The sequence below is a fragment of the Scyliorhinus canicula genome, chromosome 19 (genome assembly GCF_902713615.1).
Source record: "Scyliorhinus canicula chromosome 19, sScyCan1.1, whole genome shotgun sequence".
NCBI classification, from domain to species: domain Eukaryota; kingdom Metazoa; phylum Chordata; class Chondrichthyes; order Carcharhiniformes; family Scyliorhinidae; genus Scyliorhinus; species Scyliorhinus canicula.
In genome coordinates, this window is record NC_052164.1 from 57,291,010 (window position 1) to 57,304,845 (window position 13,836).

General features: G+C 48.5%; 1 long non-coding RNA gene across 1 annotated transcript in view; it reads right to left on the minus strand.

The window, feature by feature from the left end:
• Window positions 1-850: 850 nt before the first annotated feature.
• The window catches only part of LOC119954395, a 50,826-nt gene continuing 37,840 nt past the window's right edge, over window positions 851-13,836 (minus strand). Inside the window, exon 2 of the long non-coding RNA XR_005458231.1 lies at window positions 851-1,218. This is a non-coding gene — a long non-coding RNA (uncharacterized LOC119954395). The remainder of the gene's footprint in view (window positions 1,219-13,836) is intronic.

The window sequence follows — 13,836 nt, forward strand, 5'->3', positions numbered from 1 at the left end:
AGGGGTCTTTATTCAGGGGGAGGGTACAGTCATCCATCTTATTTGTTCCTGTGGGGGGGGGGGGGGGGGGTCTCCCTAGCTAGGGGTCTGTGGGGGTTTCCTTTAGTTAGGGGTCCTCGGGGAGGAGCGGGGTGCCTCCCTATTATGGGGTTGGGTCTCCCTAGTTAGGGAGTCCTAGGCATGGCATTTCACCCCCCCCCCCCCCCCCCCCTTACTGGAGGAAGGTATGGGCACCACATAATCCTGGGAGGGGTGGATGGCGGTGGCAGCCGCAGGACGTCACTATCGACCGCCCACTCAAATTGGGAACGTCATGGCAGGATTTTCCCAGGAATCCCACCTATTCCTTGCCATGCAATTTTATGCATGGTGAGGAATGGTGAATTGCTTCCTGATTGCCCACCCAGGCAGAACGGAAAATGAGTAGCAATTCTCCTCTGGCGGGCAAACATAGCCTCCCAAACAGAGAATCTCATCACCACTTCCCCATGGTCTCAAATTCCCACGCTGCTTGTCCGATAGCTACCCCTGGATGAGCAGAAATTTGCATCAACTGACTATTGGGAAACCAGTGCCATTGGCTTCTTCCCCATGACAAATTGTGCTTTCTGCAGCTCCATCCTTCACCGCAGTTGATATCTGAGGCTGAACCACACTGTTCACAATCTTCACGTCACATCTGACCCAGAGATAAGCTTCCCAACAAATATCCGAGACCACCTATTTCCATCTCCGTACTAATGCCCGATCTATCTATCCAATCAAGGCCCCACCTCTAGAACTCCCTCCATAAAGCATGATAGATAGCGCTCTCCCTTGCCTTCCTCCTGTTGAGCTACTTAAAAATACCTTTTGCTGAGCTTGTGGTCATCTGCCCTAATATCTCTTAAAGCTTGATGTCCTATTTTGTTTCTTGGAATGTTTCTATTGTACTTTGGGTTGTATCATTATGTTAAATACAACTAGTTATTGTTGGATATTTTGCTTGTGTCTAGGAGCATTTCTGCTTGGATGTTGCACTGTTTGCAGTGCTTTGAGTCAAAGGTATGTATACTTACAGTGAAAATGCCAAACAAGAAGCCCAATCATCAGTGAGAGGAGAGCAGCCCCATAATCAGGACAACGATTAGAATCACTTCTTGTTGGTTTACGTTCTCAAATTCCTTCTGGTCCACTTGCCGGGAGAAAGACCATTTCCTCAGCCAAGCCATTGACCTCCTGCAAAAGTCCATAAATTAAATTAAACAACGCCAGGGCAACCTCTCCAACACTCATCGTGCTGCCACTTTCACAGGCAATTACCCCGGGTTTTCAAAAAAGCATTGTAGTCCTGTAGTAAAATTTTTCTGGTCACCTCTTTACAGCAATAATTACACTTATATGTGACGCAAAGTGAAAGTGAAAGTGACCGCCCTTGACATCAAGGAAACATTTGACCAATGCGGCATCAAGAAACCCTGGCAAAACTAAGTCAATGGGTATCAGAGGGAAACCTGCCTGCTCGTTGGAGTCATACCTGGTTGGAGGCTAAGGTCCTGCGACCTTAGTCCTCAGTCCTGGGACATCACAGTCCTGGGCCCAGCCATTCAGCTGCTCATTTCTTTTTCATAGAATTTACAGTGCAGAAGGAGGCCATCCGGCCCATCGAGTCTGCACTGGCTCTTGGAAAGAGCACCCTACCAAGGTCAACACCTCCACCCTATCCCCATAACCCCACCCAACACTAAGGGCAATTTTGGACACTAAGGCAATTTATCATGGCCAATCCACCTAACCTGCACATCTTGGACTGTGGGTGGAAGCCGGAGCACCCGGAGGAAACCCACGCACACACGGGAGGATGTGCAGACTCCGCACACCCAAGCCGGAATCGAACCTGGGACCCTGGAGCAATTGTGCTAACCACAATGCTACCGTGCTGCTCCATGAATGACCCACCTTCCATCACAGGGTCAAAAATGGTGATGTTCATTCATGTTTGCACAAGGTTCAGCACCATTCACCACTCCTCAGATGCCAGTAAGACCTGGAAAATATCCAGGCTTGAGCTGACAAGATGCAAGTAAAATTCACACAACTTAAGTGCGTGAATCCAACCACCTCCCCTTGGCATTTAATGAAGTTACCATTGCTAAATTCCCTCTTATCAACAACCTGGGGTTACCATTGACCAGAAATTTAACTGGATTAGCCTTGCAAATATTGTGGCTGCAGGAGGTCAGAGGATAAGAATCCTGTGTCGAGTAACTCCTCTCCTGACTCCCCAGGGCCTGGTCCACCATCTCAAGGCACAAGTCAGGAGTGAGATGAGTGCCTGGATTGGATTGTTTATTGTCATGTGTACCGAGGTACAGTGAAAGTATTTTTCTGCGTGCAGCTCAAACAGATCATTTAATACATGAAAAGAAAGAAAATGCATAATAGGGCAACACTATTCTCCACTGCCCACGCCGGGGGGTTGGGAGAATAGCGGAGGGCCTCCCGACATTTTTCACGCCCTCCCGCTATTCTTCCCCCCCCCCCCTCGCCCGACCCACGTCACGAATCGGCGCTCGCCGTTTTTTACGGGCAAGCAGCGATTCTCCGCGGCCGACGGGCCGAGCGGCCGGGCCTTTACGCCCGTTTTTCACGGCAGCAAACACACTGCTCGCTGTCGTCGTTAAAAACGGGCGATGGATGCGTTTGGGGCATCCAGAGGCCGTTTGGGCGGGAGCGCCACCGTTGTGCTCGGGAGGGGACAGGCCCGCGATCGGTGCCCACCGATCGTCGGCCTGCGTCCAAAGGGACACACTATTTCCCCTCCGCCGTCCGACAAGATCAAACCGCCACATCTTGTTGTCGGGCGGCGGTGGCGGAAATAGCGAACGCGCATGCTTGGGTTCCGTTATGGCATGATGACGTCACCCGCGCATGCGTGGGTTGGAGCAGGCCGCGCGTCACCTTGGCGCGCGGCCTTAACGACGGTCGTTAAGGCCGCGACGCCATGATTCCCGGGGTCCCGCTCCTAGCCCCAATTTTGGGGGGAATGAGGGGGAGGAGAGAATCGGGTCCCTGGAACGGGTGTGAAGACTGCCGTGAAACACGGCCGGATTTACACTCTCTGCATTGCGGAGAATCTCGCCAAGAGTATACAATATGAGTGCAGCTCCAACAACACTCACGAAGCTGAACACTATCCAGGGCAAAGCAGCCCGCTTGATCGGCACGCCTTCCACAAACATTCACTCCCTCCACTGCTAAAGCACAGTAGCATCTACAGGATACACTGCAGGAACACACCAAGGCTCCTTCAACAGCATCTTTCAAACCTCTACCATCAAGAATGACAAGGGCAACAGTTCCCCTTCAAGCCATTCGCTATCCTGACTTGGAAGTTTACTGCCATTCCTTCACTACCAATGTATCAAAATCCTCACTCTACTTAACAGCACTGTGGGTTTATCTGCACACAGTGACTGCAGTGGTTCAGGAAGACAGTTCACCACGACACCACCATCATCAATTAGAGATGAACAACAAAAATGTTGGCCTAGCCACTGAAGTCCACATACCACGAAGGAATTTTAAAAAGACTAGAGAAGGCAGAGGAGATTGCCCAGAAGAGGACATTGCGAAGACATTTACAACACGGCAATGTGATGTGAGAAAAAGTTTCTTCTCGCAAACAAGTGGTTTGGGTCTGGAATGCGCTGGCTGGAAGTGTGGTGGAGGCAGATTCAATCGAGGCATTCAAGGGGGCATTAGGTGATTATCTGAACAGAAACAATGTGCAGGGGTACAGGGAAAAGTCCAGGGAATGTCATGATGGAGAGCTGGGTGCAGACACAATATGCTGAATGGCCTCCTTCTGCACCATAACAATCCTGTGATCGTAGTTATGAGGAAAGATTTGACAGGCTGCCGTTATTTTCCTTGGAACAGAGGAGGTTGATGAGAGATTTGATTGGCATGTAAAAGGTTGTGAGGAGCGAAGAGGAGTGGATGGGAAGAGCCTATTTCCTTTACCAGTGAGGTCAGAGACGAGGACACAGAGATTTAGTGAGGATGTATTGGGCATCTTATGGTGCAGAGTCATGTTCACACCTCTGGGCTAGAAGCTCTTGGCTCAAGTCCCATTTCAAAACTTGATGACCACAGAAGGTGCCTTCATAACATTCCCAAACAGGTTGATCATCAGCCTGTAAATTAAGCCCGATGGCAGACGGTAAGAGTGGGAGAGTTTCCTCGTTGTTCCTGTGCTGTACTTTTCTTTGTTCTTTAGAGGGAGATGGACCCCGGAAGTGTAGAATATTTTAGTTTAGACGGGCAGCATGGTCAGTGCAGGCTTTAAGGGCCTGTTCCTGTGCTGTACTTTTCTTTGTTCTTTGTGAACCATACTGTAGAAGGCAACAGCAAATCACAGCGCACTTTTGCCAAGGCATCATCACAGACCAATCCGATGGAAGTCCATGGTCACCAACACCCTCTGAGGGCATCGTACCAGAAGAAGGTGGAAGAATTAAAGGGAAGATGAGGAAATATTTTTACTTTTCACCCAGAGGGTTATGGGGGTCTGGAGTTCACTGCCTGAATGGGTGGCAGAGACAGAAAGTCTCAACTCATTGAAACGGAGTCTGGATTTGCAACTGAAGTTCCACAACCTCGAGGGCTACGGACCAAATGCTGGAAAATGGGATGAGGCTGGGTATGGGGTTCATCAGCACAGATACGGCCTTGGACACAGGCCTCCTCCTATCTCCTAATTTTTTCTAAATGTTCTAAATACCTAAAAAGGAAGAATGTGTAGAGATGTGGGGAGAAGGCACCACATGAATTACTCCTTCTGAGAGCCAGCAAGGAGACAAAGCGCTGAATGGACTTCTTCTGTGCGGCTACAATTCTTTGATTCCATGAAAAGAGCAGTGACTGCGCAGACACAAAATTGGCTAACAGACAGAGAATGAGGGCGGTCAGTTTAAAGAAAGAATGTGACAAAATAACATTGCAGAACGGACATATAATTCCAAAATTAATGTCAATATAGATAAAAGACAGGTGGTCACTTTGGTAGGAAGAATAAGCAGCTCACAAATTGCTTGGAAAATAAATGCTTAAATGGGTAAGTGAGGTCAGTTCAGGAGGAGCAGCTGATTGGCAAGTATCTAGTGGACCCAGGTCATACATTTATTTTAGTTATGCCGGTTAGTGGGCTGATATAAAGATACATAGCAGGATCTCAGAGTCTGATGGAGTGTACATCCTGTTCCATGTGATAATTCTTCCATCCTGAACGAGCGCATTAACAGGCAGTGTGGCTAGAGCAACTCAGCATCTGGGTTTCACACCTTACACGGCAATTGGCCAGCTCATGCAGGCACCAGAGCAGCGAGGGCCCACGGCAGCGAGGGCCACATGCTACTACAGTTCTGGGGTGGTCACCTTGCAGCATACCGTTGTGCAGGCCCACCAGTTGTGGCGTCTGGAAGCATCCAGGGACATTTTGCAGGTGAGGGCCGAGAAGGGGGAGGTAGGGTCGGAGCCGGACAGCATAATGGGGTGTTTAAGGCTTCCTACAAGGGCTTGTATAGAGCTGAGCCAGTTGGGGGAGGTGGAAGATATGGGCCAGTTTCTGTATGGGTTGGAGCTCCAGAGTTGGAGGTGGAGAAGAGGCAGACATTGGAGGAACTGTTGGGCTGAGGGAGGTGATAGAGTTCATTAGTAGGATGCAGCCAGGGAAGGCCCTGATGGCTTTCTGGCAGAGTTTCATAAGCAATTTGCAATGGAGTTGCCCCCCTACCTAGTGGGTACATTAGTGAAAAGGGGAAGTTGCTGGCTACGTTAGGACAGACGCCAATTTTGTTGATCCCAAAAAAGGGGAAGGACGCACTGGAGTGTGGGTCCTACAGGCACATTTTGTTGCTAAACACGGCCGTGCAATTCCTAGCGAAGGTGTTGGAACATAGAACTGTACAGCACAGTCAGACCCTTCAGTGTGTTGGTGTGTAGGTTAGTGGGGCGCACGTAGTTTCTGAGGACCAAACAGGTTTTGTGAAGCTCTTTAGTAACACGAGGAGGTTGCCGAATGTAATTATGACTCCGTCAAGGCAACGGGAGCCAGGTGATTATGTCCATGAACATGGAGAAGGCATTTGATTGGGTAGAGTGGATGTATCTGTTTGAAGTTTAGGTAAGATTTGGGTCTGAACTGAAATTTGTGGCATGGGTTCAATTGTTGTATGTGGGCCCCATGGCTAGTGCTCGAATGAATGAGTTCTGGATATTTTGGGTTGTATAAGGATGCAAGGCCCACTGTCGCCTTTGTTATTTGCGTTGGCGATCGAGCCCTTGGCAATGCCCCTTTGGGCATCGGCTGAGTAGCGAGGGATTGTGAGGTAGGGTAGGGAGCACGAGGTATCACTATATGCAGACGACCAGTTGTTATTTCTGTTGGAACAGTTGGAAAGTATGGTCAGAATTATGGGCTTATTGGAGGGGTTCGGGCTTTTTCCGGCTACAAGTTGAACGTAGGGAAGAGCGAGGTGTTCCCGGTGAACATGACAGGGTGGGGGCAAACCTGGGGGCGCTACCATTTAAGTTGGCAAGAGAGTAGTTTAGGTAGAGCAGAGAGGATTCAGGTAACACCTGAGTGGGCCACAATGCATAGGTGGAACTTGACAGAGTTAGTGGAAGAAGTCAAGGGGACTTAAAAAGGTGGGATACCTGGATGTTAGCAGGGAGGGTGCAGGTGATGAAGATGATTGTGCTGCCAAGGTTCCTGTTTGTTTCTCAAAGCCTCCAGATTTTCCAGAAGGTGGAGACACTGGTCTCGAAATTTATGTGGGCAAGGAAGGCGCTACAAAGACCTGATGCACTACTATTGGGCAAAAAATGTAGAGAAAGTGAGGCACTGTTTGGACCAGGTTGGAGGGGGTGTTCAGTCGGGACTCAAGTTTGAAGGCCCTGGTACGGCCCCGTTGCTCTTCGCCCGGGAGGAGGTATATGGGGAGTCCGATGGTGGATTCAGCTATTGAGATTTTACCTCAGCTGAGGAGGCACTTTAAATTGGACCAGACGTCGCTGTTGACGCCACTGTATGGTTGTCACAGGTTTAAGCCGGGAGGGACGGATGGGATGTAGGCGATGGAGAGAGGAGGCATTGGAGCGGGTCATTGGAGCGGGTCAGAGATAAGTTCTCGGAGGGGATTTTCACTGGATGAGCTGCGGGAGAGGTTTGAGTAGCCGAGAGGGAGTGAGTTTAGGTACTGGCAGGTGCGGGACTTACCACGAAAGGAGCAGCTGACGTTCTCCCAACTACTAAAGTACCCACTGCTGGAGAAATTGCTGCTCCCAGATGGAGATGGGGGAGGGCAGGATCAGGGACATATACAAGTGGTTGGGAGAGCAGGGTAAGGCGCTGGTGGAAAGGATTAAGCAGAAGTGGGAGGGGTAGTTGGAGCGAGAGAGAAGATGGGATCTCTGGTGTGAGGCAATGCACCGAATGACCTCAACTTCCTCCTGTGCTAGCATGACCTTGATCCAGTTTAAGTGGTGCACGGGTACAAATGAGTGGTTTCTTCCCGGGGGTAATGGATGGATGGGAGAAGTGTGGGTGGGGGCCAGTGAATCATGTTCACATGTTTTGGGCTTGTGGGACGTTGGAGAGGTTCTGGGAGGCGTGTTTGGCACCTTATCGAGGACAGTGGGATCCGAGGTTCCATGGTGGCGTACTTTGGGGTGTCGGAAGTGCTGGACGGGAAGTGGGCCGATGTTATAGCCTTCGCCTCACTGATTGTTCAGCAACAGATTCTTTTGAATTGAAGGTCGGATAAATGTAGAACTCGTGACTACAAGAGTGGTTTCAGTTGAACACCATAGATTAATTTAAAGGAATTTAGATAGAGAGAAAGGAATTAAACAATGTGTTTAGGATTAGATGACTTTAAGGGGCAGAAGGCCTGTGAAGCAGACAAGCGTATTGCTGGTCTGCTTCTATTTATTTTATAAAGACAGAAAACAGAGAAGTTGTTGTATTACAGACAGGAGGGAAGTACAGAGTGGTGTTGTCCAAAGATCAGTGTTAGGATCATTGATCTTTCAGATACATTTTTTTGCAATATTTTATTGAGGTATATATATTTTCTCACAACAAACATAATAACAAATCAAAACAAACCAACAGAGCGGCAATTAACAAACTCAACAAAATACCCCACATACCGCCCCCTACTTCCAAACTCCCCTGCCTCCCCATTTTAACCCCCCACTGCTGACATCTTAACTTTTCTCGAAGAAGTTGATAAACGACTGCCACCTCCGAGGCAAATCCCTCCACAGAACCCCTGAAGGCAAACTTTATTTTTTCTAACCTGAGAAACTGCCAGATCGCTCACCCACAACCCCGGTTCCACCCCCCCCCCCCCCCCCCCCCCCCCAAACACACCCGACATTCCAACAATATCCATCTCCGGGCAACCAGGGAGGCAAAGGCCAAGACATCGGCCTCTCTCACCCCACACCCTGGACTCCCGGGTCTCCTGACACTCCGAAGTTCACCACGTCTGAACTCGTGACCACCTTCACCTTCAGGACCTCAGACATAATGTCAGCAAACACCTGCCAGAATTCCCCAAGCTTCAGACATGCCCAAACATGTGGACGTGATTCACGGGCCCACCCACACACCGCCCACATCTGTCTTCCACCACTTCAAAAAAACAGCTCATCCTGGCCACAGTCATACGTTTCCCGTGGATCACCTTAAGCTGATAAGGTAGTGCAGTGGATGGCACACGAGGATGTATTCACCACTTTTTCAGGTACATATTAATAAGCTGATTATACCAGGCACCATTTCAAAGCCGGCAAATGACGCCAAACTCAAATGTAAAACAGTGAGGAACAGATTTCAGGAGAATATGAAAAAGCTGATAAATTGGAGAGAAACATGCAAGATTAAATTTAATTCGGGGAAATGTGAAGTGATACATTTTGAAAGGAAAAATGAGTAGACAGAAAATAAACCTAGTGGTACAATTTAAGTGGTGCAGAAATAAATTCAAAGCTTTGAAGGTTGTAGGCCATGTTGAGAAGTCTTTGATAAAATTTTACCAACAGAAACATTGGAGTATAAAAGAAACACAATTATGGAAAACCTTTGTAAACCACTGATTAGGCCCCAGCTGGAATATTCTGTGAAATGCTGGCGACCATATTTTACGAAGCATGTGAGCTTGGGAGGGTGCAGAATATATTTACTGGAATAGTATCAAGATGAGGAACTTCAGTTGTACAGAAAGACTTGAGGGGTGGAAGGAGGAGGCCACCAGCCCTTCAAACCCAATCTTCTATTTAATATCATTGCTGATCTACCTCAACCCCACTTTCCTGCATTATTCCCATAACTCTTTCAATTTATCTTCAACATATGCAACAATGGAATACCCACAGCTCTCTGGGAGTAAAGAATTTCAAACCCTGTGTGAAAAAAAATTGTCATATTGGTTTGAAAAGGCCGACCTGTTATCCGGAAAATTCATGTACACCACATCCACTGCACTACCTTCATTAACCCTTCTTGTTACTTTCCCAAAGAATTCAATCAAATTTGTGGGGCAACACCTTCCCTTTAACAAATCCATGCTGATTATCCCTAACTAGTCCATGCCTTTGTGTGACAGTTAAGCCTCTCTCTGAGGATTGAACAAAAGAACAAAGAACAAAGAAAAGTACGGTACTGGAACAGGCCCTTCGGCCCTCCAAGCCTGTGCCGACCATGCTGCCCGTCTAAACTAAAATCTTCTACACTTCCTGGGTCCATATCCCTCTACTCCCATCCTATTCATGCAGTTGTCAAGATGCCCCTTAAATGTCACTATCGTCCCTGCTTCTACCACCTCCTCCGGCAGCGGGTTCCAGGCACCCACTACCCTCGGTATAAAAAACTTGCCTCGTAAATCTTCTTTCAACCTTGCCCCTCGCATCTTAAACCTGTGCTCCTTAGTAATTGACCCCTCTACCCTGGGGAAAAGCCTCCGACTACTCACTCTGTCTATGCCCCTCATAATTTTGTAGACCTCTATCAGGTCGCCCCTCAACCTCCGTCGTTCCAGTGAGAACAAACAGAGTGTATTCAACCGCTCCTCATAGCTAATGCCCTCCAAACCAGGCAACATCCTGGTAAATCTCTTCTGCACCCTCGCTAAAGCCTCCACATCTTTCTGGTAGTGTGGCGACCAGAATTGAACACTACACTCCAAGTGTGGCCTAACTAAGGTTCTATACAGCTTGCCAATTCTTATACTTTTTCTTATTGATTCTACTAATTTGCCTAGCACTGGCCTTGGATCCTATTTAAACAATGGGACCACATTTGCGTTTCTCCAGTGTCTCGTGAGGATTGGAAATCATCCTCCAAGCATCTATCTCCTCCCTGACCTCCTTCAGTAGTCTTGGAAACAATCCAACTGGCCCTGGCGATGGTCAACTTTCAAAGATTCCAACCCTTCGAATACTTCCTCTCTCTTTAGGATTATCCCGTCCAATATCCCATGTTCCTCCTGGACTACTATCTCTGCCTCATCCATCTCCCTTGTAAATACAGAGGCAAAATATTAATTTAAAACCTTTCCCACAGCCTCTGCATCTACAAAGAATTTCACTTCTTCATCTGTGACAACTAAACTTGTATCATTAATGTATTGGTAAAATGTCGTTTGGGTTTCTTTAACTTTATGTTTATTTAAATTTTCTTTAACTTTATAGAACATACAGTGCAGAAGGAGGCCATTCAGGCCATCACGTCTCCACCGACCCACTTAAGCCTCATCTTTTATCATTGCCTCTCTTTGACTTCCTTACTTCCTTTTTGACTTTGCCCCTGCACTTCCTATACTTGACAAGGTTATTTGCAGTGCTTAGTTCTTTGTGCCTATCTTTTTCTGCTTGTTCATCCCCTGTATTTCTCTGGACAACCAGTGGAGGAGGGGGGGTCGAGAATTGGTGGGGAGAGGGGGATGTTCTAGATTTGACAGTATTTTTGAGGGGACAGGTCCACGTTGTACATTTAGGATTTTGCTTTTTAATGATTTCCATTGACTTATCCTCTAGCAGTGCTGGCCAGTCCACCTCAGTCAAATCCCTTCTCATTTCTGCAAAACTTGCCTTCCCCCAGTTCCAAACATTTACTCCTGCTTTATCTCTGTCCTTTTCCATGGTAGCTATGATGTGGAGATGTCGGCATTGGCTGGGGTGGACACAGTAAGTCTTACAACACCAGGTTAAAGTCGGACAGGTTTGTTTCCAATTCGCTAACCGTGGTTTCTCCACTGTAGCCGCTACCACTGGGTTTGTTGTGTCCCTTGTTGAGGAGGATGGGAATGCTGCTGTGGCCAGGGCCCAGAGGGTCGTTCCTTTACAGGAGGCCTCCTCAATCTGTACCCACTGTGTCGGGTTCATGTACCCATCACCTCACTATCTCTGCTGTTGCTGCCCAGTGGTAGTATTGTCGGTTTGGTAAAGCCAAGCCCACTTTTATTTTCCTTCTTTTGGACTGTCGGTTTGGGAATTCTCGGGTTCTCCCCCACCCCCCACACACACACAAACGCCATGATTAGACTGTCTACATTTTGGAAAAAGGCCTTGGGGATGAAAATGAAAATGAAAATGAAAATCGCTTATTGTCACGAGTAGGCTTCAATGAAGTTACTGTGAAAAGCCCCTAGTCGCCACATTCCGGCGCCTGTCCGGGGAGGCTGGTACGGGAATCGAACCGTGCTGCTGGCCTGCTTGGTCTGCTTTAAAAGCCAGAGATGAAGATCAGTATGGATTTAAACAGGAAGAGGAACCTCGGTAGTACGTTCACCTTGATCTCCCGCCAGGGAGAGTGGGAGTGAGCCCCACCTCTGTAGGTCCTTTTTTTACTTCCTCCACCAGGCTGGTCAGGTTCCACTTGTGGAACTGTGTCTAGTCTCTGGCTATTTGGATCCCCAGGTAGCAGAATCTGTTCTGGGCCGTTTTAAACGGGAGCCCCTCCAGCTCTGCCCCTCCCCATTTGGGTTCACTGGGAATGCCTCACTTTTGCAGCCCAAAAAGATTCCGAACTCATTCAGGATCTGCAGCATTGCCTTCAGTCCCTCCTGTGGCTTTGAGACCTAGAGGAGCAGGACATCTGCACAGAGTGAGACTCTGTGCTCTCTGTCTCCTGTCCGGATTCCCTTCCAGCTTTTCGCGTCCCACGGGGCTATCGTCAGGGATTCGATCGCTAGCGCGAACAAGAGTGGGGACAGGGGGCAACCTCTCTTGTTCCTCTCTATAGCTAGAAGTATTCCGAGCTGGTGGTGTTAGTTCGGACACTCACTTTGGGAACGTTGTACAGGAGCCTCACCCAGGCGGTGAATCCCGCTCGTAGCCCAAACCGTTCCAGTACCTTGAGGAGGTAGCTCCATTCAACTCTGGGGGATCATTATTATGTTCAGCAGCCGCCCTAGTTGCCATGAGCTGTCTACCCTTAACAAGGCCTGTTTGGTCCTCTGCGACCACCTCCGGTACACAGCTCTCCAGCCTTTTCGCCAGGACCTTTGCCAGTGAAATGGGTCTGAATGATCCACATTCTGTCGGGTCTTTATCTTTTTTGGGTATCAGTGAAATTGTGGCCTGTGCTAGCGTGAGGGGCAGAATGCCCCTTGCCAGTGATTCCGCAAGCATGCCCCTTAGGTGTGGGGCCAGAACTGGTGCAAATGTTTTGTAGAAGTCCACCGGAAACCCGTTGGATCCTGGTGCCTTCCCCGCCTGCATGGAGCTGATGCTGTCCATGATTTCTTCCAAATCTATTGGTCCTTCCAGCTCACCCTGTCTGTTTTCCCCACAACTGGTAGCTCCAGTCCGTCTGGGAACTGTTTCATCCCCAAGACCCCATTGGGGGCTCAGAGGTGTACACTCCCTGGTAGAAGGTCTCGAATGCCCTATTGACCTCCTTTGGCTCTGTTACCAGTCTGCCTTTGCTATCCTTTACCTGCGCTATTTCCCTTGTGGCTGCCTGCTTTCTCAGCTGGTGAGTTCATCAGCGGCGAGCCTCCTCTCTGTGTTCGTAGAAGGTCCGCCGTGTCTGGCGGACTTCATACCCTGCTTTAGACCATAAGACCATAAGACATAGGAGCAGAATTCAGCCGCTCGGCCATTCGAGTCTGCTCCGCCATTCAATCATTTTCTCATCCCCATTCTCCTGCATTCTCCCCATAACCCCTGATCTCCCTATTAATCAAGAACCTATCTATCTCTCGCTTAAAGACACTCAGTGATTTGGCCTCCACAGCCTTCTGCGGCAAAGAGTTCCACAGATTCACCACCCTCTGGCTGAAGAAATTCCTCCTTATCTCTGTTTTAAAGGATTGTCCCTTTAGTCCAAGTCTGCAAACTTAGCAACAGTGCCTTCAGTTCCTTCTTCCAGGTCATTCACGTATATTGTAAAAAGTTGTGGCCCCAGCACACACCCTGAGGCACACTACTAGACACCTGCTGCCAAAATGAAAAAGACCCTTTTATCCTCATTCTCTGTCTTCTGCCAGTCATCCAATCCTCTATCCATGCCAGCTTCATACCCTGAAAACCATGGGCTCACCCTTAACACCATGGGCTCTTAACTTGTTTAACAGTCTCCTATGCGGCACCTTGTCAAAGGCCTTTTGGAAATCTAAATAAATCACATCCACTGGTTCTCCTTTGTCTAACTTCCTTGTTACCTCCTCAAAGAACTCTAACAGATTTGTCGGACATGACCTCCCTTTGACAAAGCCGTGCTGACTTAGTCCTATTTTACCATGCACTTCCAAGTACTTCGCGATCTCATCTTTAATAACAGAC